At 38.5% G+C, this 18,396-nt stretch overlaps 1 pseudogene; it reads right to left on the bottom strand.

Moving 5' to 3' along the window:
- Positions 1-1,640: 1,640 nt before the first annotated feature.
- On the bottom strand, positions 1,641-3,227 carry LOC137751311 (importin subunit alpha-1 pseudogene; annotated as a pseudogene).
- Positions 3,228-18,396: the final 15,169 nt, after the last annotated feature.

Here is an 18,396-nt window from a genome sequence, read left to right as displayed (position 1 = left end):
AACAACTGAGCCTGCGCGTCTGGAGCCTGTGCTCCGCAACAAGAGAGGCCGCGATAGTGAGAGGCCCGCGCACTGCGATGAAGAGTGGCCCCCGCTTGCCGCAACTAGAGAAAGCCCTAGCACAGAAACGAAGACCCAACATAGCAATCAATCAATCAATAAATAAATCTTTAAAAAAAAAAAAAAGGCAAAAGACAACAAGTATTGGTAATAATATGGAGAAAAGGGAACCCTTGTACACTGTTGGTAAGAATGTAAATTGGTACAACCATTATGGAAAACAGTAAGGAAGTTCCTCAAAAATAGAAGTACCATATGATCCAGCAATCTCACTCTGGGTATATATCCAGAGAAAATAAAATATTTCAAAGAGACATCTGTGCTCCCATGTTTACTGCAGCATTATTCACAATAGCCAAGATGTGAAACAACCTAAGTGTCCATCAACAGATGAACAGGTAAAGAAAATTTGGTATGTATATACAATTGATTATTATTCTGCCTTTTAGAAAGGAAATCCTGCCATTTGTGACAAAATGGATGAGACTGGAGGACATTATGCTAAATGAAATAATCGAGACAAATATTGCATGATCTCACTAATATATGTAATCTTAAAAAAAAAAGTTGAGCTCATAGTAACAGAGAGTAGAATGGTAGATACCAGAGTCTGGGGGGAGGAGGGAAAAGGGGAGATATTGATCACAAGATACAAAATTTCAGTTACAAGATAAACAAGTTTGGGGACCTAATGTACAGCATGATGACAATAATAATAATGTATTGTATACTTGAAATTGCTAAGAGAGAAAATCTCAGGTGTTCTCAACACAAAAAAATAGTAACTATGGAAGATTGATGGATATGTTAATTAGTTTGATTGTGGTAATCATTTCACATTTTATACATATATCAAAACATCATGCTATATACCTTAAATATATACAATTTTTATTAGCCAAAAGTAAATACATCAAAAAATTTTTAAACATATAACTGTCAGAAACCTCTAAGGAAACAAGTTGGTTGGGTCCCAGTCAGGTGGGGGTAATGAGGGAAGAGGAGAAGGGCAACCCAGAGCAGAAGAGGGTCCAAAACCATGATCATGGGAATAGATTGAGGAGAACTTCCTTGTTTGGGCTTTGATCTTACCTCACATAGTCCTGGATCATAGGCAGTAGGAGCCAGCCAGGATCAGCCAGAGCTAAATAGAAGCTTCAGGGTAATATCCAGGCAGGGATGGATCCTGGAACTAGTGAGGAGAAGCAGAAAACAAGAGGTGCACATAGGTGGGCCAACACCTAATTATTTGTTTACTTCTCCTTTTATCCCATTAAGTCAGCAGCTCTCAAAACTTGGTTCCTGATTGGCAGCATCAGCATCAACTGGTAACTTCTTCTTTTTTTTTCTTTGAAGTAAAGGGTGGAATTTAATCTTTATTTACAGGACACTATAAGATACGAAATTCCACATAGAAATAAGAAACCCATTGAGAGGAGAAGCTTCATACAGTATGGACAGTTTGGAACTGTTCAAGTATAGTTTCGTTGTAAAAAGCGCTACAATAACAAACCACATTTAAAAAGAGTTCTTAGTAGAGAAACAGTAAGACAAACTTATACCAAACGTAGTACACAACAAACAACTTTATGCCTCAGATGTACAATCTAAAAGTTGAAGGTCCCAGCAGTGCCATCCTGAACTTGGAATGTATAGCCTTCAGAGGTAGTTTCTGGCACATTTTGATCTTCCTCTTCCTCCACAGAGAAATACTTCTCAATCAGGTTTAATGAAGCTTTGTACACAGACTCATTTTCATGGTTTTGTAGAGCTTAAATTTTGTCCAAACCTCCACATTCTTCAATCATTATACTAAGTTTCTCAGTTTTGCCTAGTTTCTTAGCAGCCTGAAAGATATTTGAAATGGCATCCAGAATAACAAGAATAATTTTGGTATCTTTCACAGTTAGGAGGTTCATCAACGGCTCTATTATGAACAAGGTATATAATCTGCTCAACTGTTCCACCACGTGTATAGTTGGTCACAGCCCATACAGCTTCCTTTTGTGTCTTAAAGTCTGCCTTAGAGAGAATGCCAACAAGGAATGGGACTAATCCATGATTTACAACTTGTATCTGGTCCTGCGGCCAGCCATGATGTTTGACATTGTCCACATAGCTTCCTTCTGAATATTAGTTTTGGAGTTTGTTAGCAGTGCTCCTGCATCTATTACAACCTGAGTCTGTTCATCTGCCCCATTGACAGTATTCCCTATGGCTCTTTGCGCAGGAGTCACGATTGGCAATTCAGTAGCTCCTAAAAGCTTCACAAGTTTGGGTACAACCCCAGTTTTCACAACCATTTCAATTGGTTCATTTGGACCATCAGTAAGGTAGGAAATAGCCCAGCAGATATCAGCTAATACTTCTGGATCATCGTGATGCAGGAGATGACCTAAAGGAGGAAGAATTTGCTCAACAGCATCTAAGGGGGGTGCAGGATTCTTGCTGCGAAAAAGATTTGAAGTGTCCAGGTAAGATTATGTAAGTAACCACATCCTAAAGATGACGTATCAGGAACCACCAGAAGTGCCAACAGCGGGTCAACTGCACCATACTTGATAACTGGGTCTTGGAAAACTGAACCATCATCTGCAATGTTTCCCAGAGCCCATACAGCCTTGTTCACTGATGGGAGTGTGGGAAGATGCCAACAGAGAAACGAATGCTGGGATGGCACCTCCATCTACCACAACCTTGGTCTGTTCTGATGTCCCGGAAGCAATGTTACTGAAGGCCCAAGCAGATTCAAACTGAATGGGACTACAATCAGTTCTGCCCAAGAAGGACACAAATTTTGGAATCAAACCAGCCCAGATTATGTTGTCTATGGGGGGCTGTTCTTTCCTAGAAAGCACTTTCCTAGCAGCTTGAGTAGCTTGGAGCTGGCTTTCCAAACTGTTGCTATTTATGCCTTTGACAGTGTCATCAACAGACCAATTTACAGTGCCCTGGTTGTTGCGGTTTTCTTGCAGTAGAGAAGTAGCGTCATCAGGAAAAGAGCTGACATTTCTCCTTTCAGCATCTGGTCATCCTTCTTAGCTTTCCTCAGCTCCACATTAACTTCTATTTGGTGCTGCCTCATTTCTGTACTGTCTTTCCCCTTGTTCTTGAATCTGTTAAGGCAGGCAGCTGGCGAATTAGCATTCTCATTGGTGGACATGGTTATGAGACAAAGGGAGAAAGCTACACAGACAGCTTAAGCTTCCACAGGAGGTGGTATGGGGTGCACAGGCTGTGGGTCGGTTGCCCTCAAAACATCCACCACGGTCAGCCCAAGGATGGTGTCAACTGGTAACTTCTTAGAAATGTAAATACTCTTCTCCATCGCAAACTTACTGTACCAGAAAGTCTGGGGAGTTGGGCCCAGCATTCTATGTTTTAACAAGCATGACTGATGATTCTGATGCACATTAAAATTATAGAATCACTGGTCTAGGTGATTTTATCCAAGACAAGCAATCATCGGGAAAGAACTGTGCCCTAAGGGAGAGAGACAGTGGGTCGTTGAGAGGTAAGGCAAAATCAAGTGTTGGGGAGGAAGGGATGTAAAGAGGCCATGGTCTAGCCCAGGTGGCAAGATCAGAGGCTCCCCACCCTACCGTATCTCCCTGGAACCTACTCCCTAAATTCAACAGGAGGAGCACAAGTTCTATAGAAGAAAGACAACAAACGCAACACTCTGTGGTAGAAGAAGCCAAATTAATGGATTGGTTAAAATAAGAATTTTAAGTAAAATAAAATTTTAATAAAATATTTATCCACAAAGAAACAAAACAGAATGTTACAAACAAGAACCAGGAACAGAATCCCAAGGAGCCAGAATCTGGAGATTCTGAGTATGAAAAATACAATCGTTGAAATAAAAAACTCAAAAGGGGAGTTGAAAAGCACAGAGGATAGCGTTATGAAGAAAGTACCTTAAAAATACAGGTGGAGTGAATGAGATCTGAATGATACCATTTATATAAAGTAAAAGCACAGATAAACAAAACAGCACAATATATATTTCCAAAATGTGTGTATGTATACAACTCAATGAACATAGATTAAAGAATAGAATAACTAAGGGGATGTGAAATTGGAGTAGGGATGAAAATGAAGAAGAAAGATAAAATAAAATGAGAGAGGCCTTGAACAGACCACTGATGTACTCTGCTATGACAGAAAGCATGATAAACTCAGGTCTCTGCCTCCGAGGACCAAAAATAAGATCCTTTTTAAAAGAATCCTATTTTTAAAAGTTGTAATGGAATACACAAGATAATAATAGTTGTGTAAGTATAGAATAAGTTTATGGACATGTTTGCCCATAATTTTAAAGCATTGTAATTTTTTCATTTTATAATAATATCTAATCTAAAAATGAATGCTTTCCTCTAGGGAGTAATTTATATGCTGAGATACTCTGACTTTAATCAATTTATACATTTGCAATATTGAACTGAATTTTTTTGCAGTTATGAACCACATGAAAAACAGTACCTTCAACAATGCAATGCCATTTTAAGACATTAATCCTCAAGATAACAATACAGACTTTCCAGTCAGTAAATGTCATCCAAAAAGAGAAAATTTGTCTTCATTTAAATTATCTAAGCTTCTGAAATTGTGTGTCAGTTGCTTTGCTTTATTCATCAAAAATTCCTTTTCTAGTGTTCAACCAGGTTAATGATAAACAGCCTTTACATAGTAAGATCAAATTGCCTGACATTTCTCTCTAGATATATGTGAAAATTAGAACTGTCCCAATCTGCATTCTTGACAGCACATTACTTTACTTTTGAATATTGCATTTAAATCTTGTGTTATTGTGCCAATATATTTTTGAGATGAAATTCACATAACACAAAATTAGCCATTTCAAAGTATAATTTGGTAGCATTTAGTAGATTCACAATGGCATGAAACCATCACTGCTATCATTTCAAAATATTTTCATCATCACACAACATTGTAAATCAACTGTACTCCAATATAAAATAAAATTTTTTTTAAATTTTCATCAGCCCTGAAGGAGATTCTGTACCAATTTAACTAGTCACTTTCCAGTTCCCTCCTCCCTTGCCTCTGGCAACCACTTTCGGTCTTTCTTTCTGTCTCTCTGCATTTCCCTATACTGGATATTTCATATAAATGGAATCATACAGTATGTTAGTGTTGCTTTTTATATCACTTCTGAAGGAAACCACTTTAAGTGCCTGAGAAATTAAAATCTCTGATTGGGACATCCCTAATGGTTTAATCCATATTGGTTTTCAATTAAATATCATTGTTTATATCTATAAACTCCAAACTTAATGGAATATTGAGAAGAAGCTAAACAATGGAGCAAATACAAATGATACACATCTGCCTAAGTCTAGCCTCATCCCCGTCCCCTGCCCTTCCAATCCCTAAAGCTCACTAAACAGCTTCCTCCCAATGCCCTGAATCTCAGGAACACACCACGCCTATTCACGCCTCCCTGTCTTTGTGCATACAAATCCCTGGAATGCATTTCCCTCTGACTGCCTAAAGAACCCTTACTCAGGACTAAGTTAAAAAGACGGGAATAAAGACACAGACCTACTAGAGAATGGACTTGAAGATATGGGGAGGGGGAAGGGTAAGATGTGACAAAGTGAGAGAGTGGCATGGACATATATACACTACCAAACGTAAAATAGATAGCCAGTGGGAAGCAGCCGCGTAGCACAGGGAGATCAGCTCTGTGCTTTGTGACCACCTAGAGGGGTGGGATAGGGAGTGTGGCAGGGAGGTGCAAGAGGGAAGAGATATGGGAACATATGTATATGTATAGCTGGTTCACTTTGTTATACAGCAGAAACTAACACACCATTGTAAAGCAATTATACTCCAATAAAGATGTTAAAAAAACAAAAAACAAAAAAACATCACCTGCTCTTCCAAAGTCTCCATCCTAAACGTTCTCTGACTCCTTCTGCACCACTGTATCACCACTCTGCCTTGCTCTTGCCTCTCACACTGTACCTCCCAAATCATGCTGTAAGTAATACATTTACATGTTAGCCTTTTCTTGACACTGAATTCTTTTGTATCCCTAGTGCCTAGCACAGTAACTGTAACTTTCTAAAAAAATCAAAGAACTGAATGGATAAGATTGAAAGGATGGGCAAAGTGATCACAAATATTCCGCGGACCCTAGTTAGATAATATTTGATGAATAACAGTGGTCCTCACATTTTGGTCCCTGGACAAGCAGCCTGAGCCCCCCCTGAGAGCTTGTTCCAAACGCAAATTCTTGGGCCAAACTCAAGACCTACTGAGTCAGAAACTCTAGGAGGAGGGGCCTAGCAATTTGGGTATTAAAAAGCCCTCCAGATGATTGCAATGCATACTCAAGTTAGAACCACTGATCTAGAAAATTGAGAACAGAACAGCTATCTTAACTTGGCCTCTGGAAAAACACACCTCCTGGTTTTCCTGTGACCTCAGAGACTGCTCTTCCCAAGTATCCTTTATTGAATCCTCCTCCTTTTGCCCACACCCCAATGCTGGAGTGCCTCTGGGTTCATGCCTCAGGTCTCTTCTCTGTCTGCACTCACTCTAAGCCCATGTATACCTTCTGTACACTGATGATACCCAAATTTATATCTGCAACCCCACCAGGCCCATATAAATCTACCTTCTCAGTTTCTCCACTTGGATGTCTGCTAGGTATCTATGAACTCTTAATCTTCCTCATACACCTATGATTCTCCACTCTGCCTTCTCCATCTCAGCAGACTTGTTTACCAAGTTTCTCAGACCAAAAACCTTGAGGTCATCCTTGATTCTTTTTCTTTTTATAACACCTTACAACCAACCACCCATCAGCATATTTATTCCTGAAACTTCCAAAATATATCCTCAACCGTTTCTCATCATCACTGCTGTGCCACCCATAGTCCCAGCCGCCATTACATTTTGCTTGGATTACTGCACTAGATGAGTCTCTCTGCTAACATTCCTACTCTAGCACCAAACACACATCCATTCAATTCTACACACACCAGCCAAAATATTAACCAGATTATTCCATTTCCCATCACACATTTATTTTTATTTTTATTTTTTTAAAGGAAGTCCTTTATTTTTATTATTTATTTATTTATTTATTTATTTTTGGTTGTGTTGGGTCTTCGTTTCTGTGCAAGGGCTTTCTCTAGTTGCGGCAAGCGGGGGCCACTCTTCATTGCGGTGCGCGGGCCTCTCACTATCGCGGCCTCTCTTGTTGCACGGAGCACAAGCTCCAGACTCGCAGGCTCAGTAGTTGTGGCTCATGGGCCTAGTTGCTCCGCGGCATGTGGGATCTTCCCAGACCAGGGCTTGAACCCGTGTCCCCTGCATTGGCAGGCAGACTCTCAACCACTGCGCCACCAGGGAAGCCCACATATTTATTTTTAACATCCAAATCCTTTCCATGACCTATAAAACGCTACATTAACTTGCCCCCCAAACCCATGACCACCATCCTCCTAACCATTCTGATATCCTTTTCTTCAAACACTTAGCGATTCACTTCAATGGCTATGCTTATACTACTCCCTCTGTTTATAATAGTTTTCCCAGGACTCCTAGGAAGCTCTTCAGCACTCTCTTCATCCCTGTCTCCTGAAAGCCTTTCTAAAACAGCACCTACCCTTACCGTCTACCTCACTACTTTGTGTTAAGCACTGTCTGTATTAGTTGTCTATTGCTGCATAACAAGTTACCTCAAAACTCAGTGGCTTAAACAACACACATTAATTATCTCACAGTTTCTTTGGGTCAGGAGTCCAGGTACAGCTGAGATGGGTCCTCTGCTTCAGGGCCTCTCACAAGGCTGCAATCAAGCTTCGAATGGGGAACAATCCACTTCCAAACTCACTGAATGATTGTTGGCAGAATTCAATTCCTGGAGGACTGTTGGACTGAGGGTCTCAGTTCCTTGCCACATGGGCCTCTGCAACATGCCTCTTATTTCATCAAAACCCACAAGGGAGAAAGTCTTCTGCAAGATGGAAGTCACAGTATTCTATAACCTAATCATGGAAATGACATCCCATCACCTTCTCCATAATCTGTTGGTTAGAAGCAAGTCACTAGGTACAGCCCTTGGGCAAGGGGAGGAGTTTACACAAAAGGGCAAGAATACCAGGAAGTAAGATCATTGGGGGGCATCGTAAAGGCTGTCTATCACAGGGTCCTAAGCATATTTCATATGCGTGAGTACATTCCTGGAAGGGAGTTATTTTTTCCCACTTTAAGACAGATACTGAGATGGGTGAGGTTAATTAATTTGACCAAATTCATGTAACTTGTAAAGATTTGGTCTCAATTTGAACTCAGGTCTGCCAGACTCCACCATGATCTTAATGACAACACCATCCTGCCTGATCTGCAATATGTTGCAATTATAACTCCTTTGAGCCTCATTTTTCTCATCTGTTAAGAGAACTGAACTAGAAGCCCTCTTAAGGCTCTTATGTCTATGATACAGTGTGATGCTGATGACAGAAACTGTTAACAAATTCAACTTACTCCTCTCTCCTGCCCTGATCCTAATGGTGAATCCATAAAGAATATTCTGTTCCTTCTGTTGAGAGAGGATGCAGAGGATATGGTTAGACACAGACATACCTCATGATTTTTTAAAATTATGTACCAAATCAACATTTCAAGCAGATGATGTCTATGGCCTTATGTCCTATGTGAACTGAACAGGGAGGTGAAGTTTAGCTCTGCGGTTTTTTTTTTTAATAAATTTATTTATTTTATTATTTTATTTAATTTATTTATTGTTTTTGGTTGCGTTGGGTCTTCGTTGCTGCGCGCGGGCTTTTCTCCAGTTGTGGTGAGTGGGGGCTACTCTTTGTTGCGGTGCGCTGGCTTCTCGTGGTGGCTTCTCTTGTTGCGGAGCACGGCTCTAGGCGTGTGGGCTTCAGTAGTTGTGGCACGTGGGCTCAGTAGTTGTGGCTCACGGGCTCCAGAGCGCAGGCTCAGTAGTTGTGGCACATGGGCCTAGTTGCTCTGCGGCATGTGGGATCCTCCCGGACCAGGGCTTGAACCCATGTCCCCTGCATCGGCAGGCGGACTCCCAAGCCCCTAGCTCTTCTTTTTTATTGTTCCCAATTTTCTCTTTTATCTTATTTCCTGGGAAAATTCCCATATGCTTTTCAATTTACAGAAGCTGCAATCTGAGACACCACTACTTCTCAGGCTTTCCTTTATTCCCACTTTGAGCTCTTCTTTTCAGCAATGTATGTAAGTCAAATAAGAAAAAAAAAAAAACTACATTATGAAATAAAAAGAGATAACTACTGCATATGTCATTCAATATTTATTCTATTAAATTTCCTAGAACATTTAGCTCAGAAACCTTATGTATGTATGATAAAGCCAAAATGGTCATTTGCAACTAAAATAAAACCCTACTTTAATAGACTGAACTCAGCCTGCCTGGAAGTGATATTAATATCTGATTTTCCAAACTGATTTAGGACTTCTTTTCATTTAATCAACAATTGTATATCTTATTTCCATAATGAATACTCAAGGGAATGATACATTTATGAGCACATTATTTCAGTACAAATCAAACTATCACAGTTACTCACTCTTCACACAAGTAATTCAGTTCAAATCAGTATTAAGTACATCAAGTATTAAATGTACAATCAAGCGATGCTTCTTATGCTTGAATGGTTACCCAACCAAGCAATCCAGCAAAAAGAAAACATATGTCAACTAAATTTTGGTATACAACCCAAGTACAGTGAAAGGTTAATAATTACAGTGCCTTGCATATAGTAAATGCTCAGTGAACACTGAATATCTGAAGAAACACGAGAAAGATTAACCATCCAGGAATTTAGGATCTGAAGAGTCAATATCATTGCATGTTTGTTTCCCAAAATGTTTCTGGAGTGCCTATTAAATACCAGGAGTTCCCATGGTGCTGGGAAACTGGATTTTTTAAAATCTGTAAAACAGGAACACTATACTCAAGTAAAGAAGCTATGTAGAGTGCTGTGTGAAATACAATGTAAGTTTAGAACTGTGGTAACACCCTGAATTCAGAGACCACCTGAACCAGTTCTTAGAAGTTAATTAGAATTAGAACAAGCATAAAAGAAGAAATAGAAATTCCAAGAAGGTGGAATCTCAGCAGCAAAGCAAGGAAAAACAAGATTTGTCAAAAACAGAAGGTAAGGAATAAGTAATAGAAACACCAGAGTCTAAAGCTTTAAAAACTGTAACAGGTTATTCAAATATTTGCTTGTTTCTTTGTTAATGTGGGATGAGCAACACGCCTGTACCCTTTAAGGGAAAAAAAAAAAAAAGTAAAGAAGGTTTAGATAATATGTAATCTGATGAAAAATATTCAGTTTAGTGGTTTAGATTTTATATTAGTTTATATTAGGGCTGCCTTAACAATGTACCACAGACTGGAGAGCTTAAACAACAGACACTTTTATTCTCATAATTCTGGAGGCTAGAAGTCCAAGATCTATCCATTAACAAGGTTGATTTCTTCTGAGGCCTTTCTGGCTTATAGATGACTGACTTCTCCCTGTGGTGTTCCCTCTGTGTGTGTCTATGTCCTAATCTCTTTTTATGAGGACATCAGCCATATTGGATTAAAGCCCACCCTAATGACCTCATTTAATTTAATTACCTCCTTAAAGATTCTTTCTGCAAATATGATCACATTCTGAGATACTGCAGGTTAGGACTTCAAAGTATAAACGGGGGTGAGGGACCCAATTAATCATATAACATACATGTTTACATGAGTTTAAGAGTAGAATATCCAAAAAGAGATATCCTTAAATCATGGTAATTGTATTACAGGACAAGAGTATGTGTAAGAGGTCATATGCAGAGATTTAGCGCTGGATTGTATCTCCATGGAGATGATAACTGAAATGATGAAAGTGAAAAAGCCTCCCCCCCACCAACACACACAATCTGTAGACAGAAAACTGCAGCAAGCCAAGAAAAACATATTCTCGATTTCCCTCTGTTCTTCACTTTAAGCACCTAGAAACAATCTAAATGTAAATCATAATGTGTTAAAGCTGGGGAAACCTTAAAGCTAATTGGGACACACTCTTATCATTCCACTGAGGAAAATAAAGACCTAAAGGCTGAGTGTCTCGCCTTGAATGATTCATTTAATAACCACGATTTCAGTTAATTATGTTTTAAAGAAACTTGAAGTTTTTTAAAGAACTTTGAATTTTGTGTGTGCTTGGTATATGTAAGTTTTAAGCACATGGCTATAGATGAATTCTGAGCATATTTACCCAGACCTGTGTTGTCCAGTTCAGTACCCACTAGACACATGGGTCTACTTAAATTTAAATTATTAACATTTAATAAAATTAAAAATTCAGTGCCCCTATCACACTAGCTACACTTCAAGAGCATGTATGGTTAGTAGCTACCATATTGCACAGTATAGATACAGAGTAGTTCTGTCATTGCACAAAGTTCTATTGGAAAGTGCCAGTTCAGAATATTCTAGAAATCAGAAAGCTACTATTTCTAGAAAGGGAGCTCAGTTTTATAATTCTCTCAGATTATAAAACACAACAGGTGGTAGCTCATTTCAATTACAAACACCCCATATATTCTCTGGCAGAAAGAAACTCCTTTCAAATTTTCCCTTCACATTTTTCAGATTCCCATTGACCTTCATCAATGTGAGGTTAAACCTGATTTTTGAAAGACAAAAAACTAATAAAGTCACATAACTGAATTTAATCAATGAGTAACATTTTGGAACAACCTAAAATGGCCCAGCATAAATTCTAGATTATTCCAAAATCTTTTCTTTCCTACAGAAACCCTGTAGATTTTTCCTCAGTTTCTGAAACACGCTGGTCAAACCTATGAATGGTAGGTGATTATTTATTATTTCATCTAAATGTTGAATTAGCCATGAGAAATTCCTTCACTCGTATGCAAATTTTAAACCAAGAAATTAAAGTCATGAAGGCTGCTCCTAAATTCATGAAGAATTACAGAACAATATGAAACCCACAAAAATGAATCACTTTATTTTTTAGCAAGAATATAGTTTGATGAAGTTTACGTTTTCACAGAGGAAAGAGAATGTTATGAGAGGTAGGAGGTATTGGAACAATGAGCATGTGAGTGAGATTTGCCTTAAGAGCAGGTTCCGAAGCCCAGAGTGTTCCTCAAAGTGAAGTGTGTGCGTCCCCAGAAACAGCAGAGAAAATGCAGAATCCAGAACCAAACCTACAAAACCAGAGTCTCTGTGGAGGGAGCACTGGAATTTTTTTTTTAATAAATTTATTTCTTTATTTGTTTGTTTTTTTATTTTTGGCTGTGTTGGGTCATCGTTGCTGCGCGTGGGCTTTCTCTAGTTGCAGAGAGCGGGGGCTACTCTTCCTTGTGGTGCGCGGGATTCTCATTGCGTGGCTTCTCTTGTTGCAGAGCGGGGACGGGCTCTAGGCGCGCGGCCTTCAGTAGTTGTAGCACACAGGCTCAGTAGTTGTGGCTTGCGGGCTCTTGAGCGCAGGCTCAGTAGCTGTGGTGCACGGGCTTAGCTGCTCCGCGGCATGTGGGATCTTCCTGGACCAGGGCTCAAACCCGTGTCCCCTGCATTGGCAGGCGGATTCTTAACCCGCTGCGCCACCAGGGAAGCCCAGCACTGGAATTTGCATTTTAAAGTGCTCCCAAGGTAATTTTTCTGTCTACCAAAATTTGAGGGGACTGTGAATGCTGAAATCTAATTGAAGGCTCTTATATTTGGCATAATATCTACAAAACTAATTACCTGTTCTGGCCATGGGAGTTTCATACCCAGGCATGAAAGAGCCCCTTAGAGAGCAGATATCATTACATGTAATTGTTTTTCTTTTTGGAAACAGGAATAGTAACCTTAGTTTTAATTATAATTAGAAAGTCAGAATATCCTACACACTGCTGATAGCTATATAGCTGTACGCCCAATTATATGATCCTTTTGGATAAGTGATATAGAGATAAACAATATCTGAAGGTCATTTTTAGTCTTAGCATCTTATATCCTCTCTTTTATTAATGTGCAATTTTTTTAACTTTGATGATCAGAATGAAGAAGTCTAGGCTCAAAATATATGTCTAAGGAATTAAAAATGTAAGTAAATACTAACAATGCGAAAGGGCATCTAATTTTGAAACATTAATCTGTTATTTAAAAAAGAAAAAAAGTAGTAAGATATATTACTCGAGTTAACATATAAAAGTCTAAAATTAGTGAACTAATTTTATCTAACATTTGGTCAAATAGCAAAAAGAAAGAAAAAGGAGGTGAGTACATTCAATTTGTACAATTGATCTCGTCCAGTGACTATTATGCAAATATGCAGAGAATGCACTTGGATTTGAAGAAAGGTGATCAGTATTTTTTTACAGTCTAAAATGTTTTCATAAAGGAGGTAATTATATATATATATATATTTATATCTACACATGTATATTAGTGTATATACATACATATCAGTGTATATACACATATATACATACTGTTAAAAGATAAACTGAGGTATATTAAAATTTTAAAGAGTTTGTTTGAGCAAAGCTCAATTCCAGTGGGGCAGTACCAAACCAGAAGTGATTAGGGGTGTCCCACCCACAGGAATCAGGGAAAGACTTATATAGAGAAGGTGTTGAAGCGAAGAAAGGAAATTATTTGATTGACTGTAGCTTAAAGTCTAGTTGACTGTTCATGATTAGTTGTCCTTAGCATTTTGATTTCTAACCATGAGACATTTACAGGCTTCGATTTTGGTTTGCTTACATAGGCTGCCTGGGCATTAGGAGCCATCTGAGTCCAACTGCCTCCTTGTTTAATTAATTTAAATATATATTAATTAAACAATTTAATTATTTAAACAACTAACTTATTTAATTATTAAATCAGACATTTAATTTAATTAATTAAATAGCTATACACATCTAATCACATGACTTATTTTACAAAGCTGCATTCTTAATACCTGAGACCCCACATGATTAGTTTTGTTTTTGTTTTCCCTTTTGTTCTAATGTCATTCTGTTGTACTTCTGCAGTAGTTAAGAAGAGAGCCTAAAGGGATGTGAATGAAGAATACACACTTCCTTCCTTAAGAGCTAACTGAGCACCTACTATGTGCCCAGCACTCATCCATGCCCTTTTTACACACTTCAGTGCATTCCTAAAACCCAGCCAATGCAACACTGGGCTCCATCTTGTGCCAGTGAGCAAGCCAGCAAGAAATCCTCAGAAAATCTCATTTACATTCTGAGATATGCTGCTGTCTGAGTCCTCACCTACTCTCAGGGAGAAGATATTGTACTGAACTACAATACAGTAAAACTACTTTCCACCTGCTAAATCATTTTACTTAGCAAGTGCTCTCAGTGTTTCTGGCAGAGTCCAAAGACTGGTGAGTAGCAAAGAAGCATTTTTTCCTTTCTTTTTAGAAGTTTGAGCCCTCTTCATCAGTTGATTGCTGTTCAAATTAAGTGAAATGGTGACGGGAGTAGGCTAAGAGGGCTCATCCAATTCTCTTTTTTTAATACTAGCGACAGGATCTATCACCCATTTGAAAGACATTCAGTCCCTGAAAACAAGATCTTAACGCTTCATCAAAGCTTGAGAAAGCCTGAGGATGTTTTGGAAGATAGCCAGTTAGGTGTGTCTGCAGGGTTTGCTGCTTTCCCCTTCTCTCTCTTTCACTTCTTTTATCCTCAGCTCTGAGTTCTTTTATCATTAGCTAAACAGCAGTCAAGGAGCCTGAGGCAGTAAGTAGGATCTGAAAGGCACCCATTAAAACGACTGGAGACCAAGTCCTTTACACAGATGGCACATCACAGACTTTACCTGATCCTGGTCAGTCAGATAACTAAGCACTATTAAGCACAAACCCAAGGAGAAAAATGAGGATTATCAGAGAAAACTTACATCACTACCAGGAGGAAACATAATCCTCTGAATGCATGCAAGTATTGGGTTATTTTTTATCTCCCTTCTTAGGCCATAAGCTCCTTGGAGGTAAAAATATCTCATGCATCTCTCCAACTTTGGTAGACACAGGGGTGGCTCATGGTAAATGTTCAAAAACGACTCAAGGAATAAATGGGAATTCATTAATGCATGCAAGTGTTTTCCTTCTGTTACTTCAAAGAATCCCTCTCTGATTTTTTTGTTTGATTGTGATCTCAGAGCCAGAAATGTCAGCTTTCAGTCCAGTTTATCTTTCTGTACCTCTCATATTAGACTATTGCAATTTTCCTCTAGTTAAGTGCCTAGAGTTTTTCTATCCTCAGTACTACATACAGCACTGAATTCATCTTCTCTAAAATATTGCTTTAATCATGTTAATTCTCTGCAGAGAAACCTTGTATGATTCCTCATTCTGTGGCAAATGAAGTCCAAAACTCCATATCTGGCATTCAAGACACCTCATTCACCAGCCAAATTTCTTGTTTCACCACCGTTCCTTCATTTAGCCAATGTTCTTCCAGACAGAGGCACTGACTTTGCATCAGTCTGCAAACATGCCCTCAGATGTCCATTTCACTTTATTTGCTCCTCACCAAAAATTTACCCAAGGCCTATTACTAGCGAAGAATTGTGCTAAATGTTAGTGTTGCTATAAACTTATATTTACTTTGTTTTCATCAGTAAAATCATGTTATTTCACTAGTGTCATTTGATTTAAAGGGGATCTACTGTGAATCTCATTATAGATAGAAAGTTCCTTTTCTATTTATTTCCTTTTCTCTATGTGTATGTCTCTTTTTTAACTTAATTTTTTGCCTAATATTTGCTATAAAAAAATCATTGTGATGTGGATTTTGTTTATCAAGAGTGCTCGGAAATTGAAACTGTTTCCATGATGGAAACTGTGAATCAATAAAAATGGAAATCTATAAAACATAAAGTAGAAACAAAAAGAGATAGAGGTGAAGTTTCCCAAAAATTTTGCATCAGGACATACAATATCAGGTTTCATGATTCGTAACTTTTGGAACCTTTTACACCGCATTTAAAATTACAATCATGTCAGAAATAAAATCTTTAGGGGCTTCCCTGGTGGCGCAGTGGTTGAGAATCTGCCTGCCAATGCAAGGGACACGGGTTCGAGCCCTGGTCTGGGAGGATCCCACATGCCGCGGAGCGACTAGGCCCGTGAGCCACAATTGCTGAGCCTGCGCGTCTGGAGCCTGTGCTCCGCAACAAGAGAGGCCGCGATAGTGAGAGGCCCGTGCACCGCGATGAAGAGTGGCCCCCACTTGCCGCAACTAGAGAAAGCCCTCGCACAGAAACGAAGACCCAACACAGCCATAAATAAATAAATTTTAAAAAATCTTTAGAACTCACTCAACAAGAGAATTTTCAATATTGAATCACTCAGTATTCTAAAACATAAATATTTATTAGCAAATGGTATTAGATATATCAAACACCAAATAAAAATTTAATATCTTCTTTTTACTTGTAACAATTATTGTCTACTTATCTACAGGTGAAATAAAGTGAGTATACATCTCAGGAATAATGAAAAGCCCTATTCTGCAGTTGTAATCATGTGCAGTAGTAGCAATAATTATTGTTAAGAAGTATTAGTGATACAAATTATTTTCCTGCCAACTTTTCCTTCATTCTCAATTCAGTGGTTTTCATGGATCTTTGTAGGACTTAGGAAAACTCTGAATATAAGAATCTAAATATTTTCACTGCTGACCAAAACACTTCCAGAAATTCAAAATCTGCTTTATTTGTGAGTTTCAAAAGGATCTAAGGGATGTTCATCTATCCAATTCATTTAGTAAATATTTATTTGATACCTATTATAGTCCAGGTACTAAGTTAAAAATACATTTTCAAAGAGCTTACTATCTCGTGTGATAATGAGAAACTGATGAAATAGTATCTATAGTCATATTTGAGCAATGAGCTTTTGGCCACTGAGAATATCTGTACATGAGAGAACGGTGATTAAAACCATCAACTTTGCACTCAGTCATATAGGGTTCAAACAGATTCTTAGTCTTACTTTTGATAGGGATAGAGTAAAGGGACAAAGTAGGTAATTAAATAGTTAATCCCACTAGGGGATTGTAAGTAAAAAAAAGAAGTATGGGAGACCCCTGTAAGTTAATGATCACTCAAGAAAGCAGATTTTCTTAACCACAAAACCAAGCAGGTTTGCTTAACAAAAAAACCATGCAATAGAAGCATGAGACATGCCTCAAAACAATAAACAAATGGTGGCATGAGACCTATATTCTGCCCAATGAGCTCAGTAAGTTAATGACCCTTAGGACATGCTCTCTGCACACATAAAAAACAATAATTTATGGAAAGGTGACATTTCAAAGTGAAAGACCCTTATTGTACTGAGACCTGAAATAATTTTTCCATAGTGCCATGACAGTCCTGGCTTGACCAGGTAAGGAAAAGAAAACTCTCCTGCCCAACCTGGAGGAAGAGCTGATGATGGAAGTATGATGTCTACTCAAGAATGAGGAAGAAGGTGGTCTTTTCCCCCTCCCCACTCTTTCTTTCATTATAAAACTATAGCCCACTAAGTACTCAGGGCGGCGCAACGCTCGCCTGCCTGCTTGTAAGCCTCACAAGAATCCTATTCTAATAAACCACTTCTTATCTATCATTTTGCCTCTCGCTGAATTCTTTCTGTGCTGAGACATAAAGGACCAGAGCTCCTTGGAGCCCCCCTGAAATGCCACCTAGTGGTTTCACTTTCTATGTGACCTAAGCAGGTCACTTAACCTTTCTGGTCTACTAAGTTTCTTCACCTAAAAAATAAGAATTTAAGAACATCTACTTTGTAGGGTTGTTTTGATGGTAAAACATTTCCTGGCACAAGGTAATTGCTCTGTAAATAATTGTTGTCATTTTTGTTGCTATTGTTAGCAGTTGGAAGTGGTAGTATTTCAAAGGTAGTGCTCAGCTCTGAAGAATGTAACCTAACCAAGAGAAGGAAGTGTATGTCAGTTAAAGGGGACAGCAAGCAAGTGAAAAGAGGTTTGAAAAAGTGTATATTAAAAAAAAAATTAATTCTTATTCTCATATTGTATACCTGTTGGGACACTGGCCTGAGAAGAGATGAAAGATAAGTTAAGGCAAGGTTGTAAAAATTAAAATTGTCATACTCTCCATCCAAAACAGACTGGGATTTGTCTACAGTTGTTAGACTAGAAAGACAGTGGTGTCTAGAAAAAACGCTGAACTCAAGTACAAGCAACAAAATCTTTACTGTGGGGGAAAAGCACATATTAACTCTATCCCACAAGGCATGATTCACATGCACTTGGCATCTCAACAAT

Source organism: Eschrichtius robustus, chromosome 17 (assembly GCF_028021215.1).
Source record: "Eschrichtius robustus isolate mEscRob2 chromosome 17, mEscRob2.pri, whole genome shotgun sequence".
Lineage (NCBI taxonomy): Eukaryota > Metazoa > Chordata > Mammalia > Artiodactyla > Eschrichtiidae > Eschrichtius > Eschrichtius robustus.
The sequence above is the reverse complement of the archived record's forward strand: the minus strand, read 5'-3'. Positions and strand labels throughout refer to the sequence as shown.